We start from the raw sequence: 2858 nt of genomic DNA, 5'->3' as shown, positions 1-2858 counted from the left end.
TCCCAAATAAAATGGCTAAAGTTCAGAAATGAATCAAATTATAGTAAAACCTTCTGCACAAAACAGGAATTTTCCAAAATGTATCTGACAAATATTGAAAAATGGGAATTTTTTGGCTATAACTTTAAAATATGTACTACAATTTACTGTTTTTCAAATATTCATATCACAGGGATGCTTACTGAGTGTTAAAAATTCTGACTCCTTAATGTTAATTTATTTTTAACTGTGGTAAAATACAGGTAACATAAATTTTCCATCTTAACCATTGTTAAGTGTACAGTCAAGTGGTGGTAACGAGTCACATAGTTGGGCTATCATCTTTACACCCATCTGTCTCTTTTTGCAAAACTGAAGCTCTATATCCATTAAACAATAGCTTCAAGTCAATTTGCTTCATCCCCTCAGCCCTTCAAATCACAGTTTAGTCTCTGTCTATATGGATTAATTCCAGGAATCCCATGTTAATGGAATCATACAGTATTTCTCATATTGTGACTGGGTTATTTAAGTGACCAAATTGTACTCAAGGCTAATTCATGTTTAAAGATATCAAATAACACCAAGAAGCAACATTAAGTATCTATGCACATAATGAGAATGTTTCAACGAGCTTCCAGGAAGACCTTGTTTTTGCCTTTGCTTGAATTTTATTGGAACTGTTTTTACCCTATGAGGTAGAATTTCCCGTAGCAGCTTGGAGGGAACTTTAGAGCACTCCTTCCTAACAGTGTTAGGTGTGACATGTTGGGAGGTTGGTGCAACCAGAATGGTGAAAATAACCCCACCGGACCCCACAAACATTAAACAGTCACCTCGCCATCCATTCCAGCTGCATTTAACATTTGTGCATCCATCACTATAATAAGAAACCAATGCGTCATTGCAGCTTGGATTCACTAAAGTTAATTACGCTGCTAGAATTACAACCTGAATACCTGAATTTATTTCTTGAAAGTATTCTTGTTTCATTTTTCACATTTTTTAGATTAACTGCCGAATATATATATATGTATATATTTATTTTAAGTAATGAATATTTAACTTACTATAAAGATACACATATACATTTTCTAAATATGTTTATATACATATTGTGAAAGAATCAACACAGTTTGGATAATATATTGGCAATAGTAGGTTACATTTTCCTTTATTTCTCTGATTTCAATGACAGAAAATAGTTCCCTCATGGGGAGCATGATACTGGATGAAGTGACGAACCACACAGGAGTCACTGAGTTTCTCCTTCTGGGATTCTCTGAGGACCCGAGGATGCAAACCCTGCAGGGTGTCCTGTTCCTCGTCGCGTACCTGGCAGCCCTGTTAGGAAATGGACTCATCATCATGCTCATTACTTGGGATCCTCAGCTTCACACACCCATGTACTACTTCCTGAAGAACCCGTCACTCATAGATCTCTGCTACATCTCTGTCACTGTTCCTAAATTTGTTCTCAACTCCCTGATGAACAGGAACACAATATCCTTTCTTGGATGTGTTTTCCAGGTGCTGTTCTTTGCAGGTTTTGGTTCTGGTGAATTGGGGATCCTCACAGTGATGTCCTATGACCGCTACATGGCCATCTGCCGCCCGCTGCACTATGACAGCATCATGAACAAGGGGGCCTGTGGGTGGCTGGTGGTGGCGTCATATATCAGTGTGGGAATCTATGGAGCCATGCACACAGCAGTAACATTTTCCACAACTTTTACTTAAAATAAAATCTATCATTTTTTCTGTGATATCCCTCAGATTATTTTGATCTCAGACTTCAAAATGAACATAAATGAAGCATCAGTGACTGCATTTGGGGCATGTATTTCCCTGGCTTGTTTCCACTCTATTTTATATTCCTATGTGCACATCTTCTCTGCTGTCTCAAGGATCTCCTCCATGGAGAGCAGGTCCAAAGCCCTCTCCACCTGCCTCCCTCATCTGGTCATTGTGACTGTGTTTTATTCAACAGGTGCCTTGGCCTACTTGAAGCCAGCCTCTGAGTTGATGACAGACCTAGATATCACTCTGTCTGTGTTTTATACTGTGGTGCCTCCATCATTGAATCCCATCATTTACAGCTTTAGAAACAAGGACATAAAATTTACTCTGGGGAAATTCCTTGGAATTATAACATTTAAGTCAAACTAAATGTATTCAGGTAGTTTTGAAAGAAGTTTCTCTTTACTTCCAAGGTATATTGTTTTGAAACTTAACAATTTATGTGACGAGAATGCATCTTAAAATTAACATATTATTTCAGCCACTTGGGAGAAGGGATAGAGCTAATGTTGCCAAATATTCTTCATACAACTGGAGAGAACACAGAGATATCATTGGTATGCGAATATAGTGGCTTCAAAGTCTATGTTGCAATATTAATAAAAATATTACAAAGAAACCTTGACTTCCAAGTTGAAACGACAATTTATGAGGATATTAATAATACTTTATTTGGTATAATGTTTTCAAAATTTATTGCATCAGCAGTGTTCTTTATAAACACAATCCAATGAATGTAACAAGCTGGACCTCCATCTTGTGTATCTAAATGTAGAATGATTCTACAATTTAGAAGATAAAATTTCCCTATATATTTCCTAGATTTGGGGTGACCTGCTGTATCACTTCCTGCCCAATGAAGTATGTCCATTGGTTCCCAGAATCTCAGTTTACATAGAGGGTCCCATTTGTGAACCCCTGGCTCTTGGTATTAAGACTCTTTAAGACTGAGAAATTCTATTTTATCTTCAGCATATAAAAATCAAGGTTTTCTTCCCTTCCAGTCTCATGTGCAATGAGAAATGGTAGGGCTGGGAGGGTGGAGGGAAGGCTCCTTCCTCCTGTAACTGTGCTTATTT

Source organism: Manis pentadactyla, chromosome 13, assembly GCF_030020395.1.
Source record: "Manis pentadactyla isolate mManPen7 chromosome 13, mManPen7.hap1, whole genome shotgun sequence".
NCBI lineage: Eukaryota > Metazoa > Chordata > Mammalia > Pholidota > Manidae > Manis > Manis pentadactyla.
The sequence above is the reverse complement of the archived record's forward strand: the minus strand, read 5'-3'. Positions refer to the sequence as shown.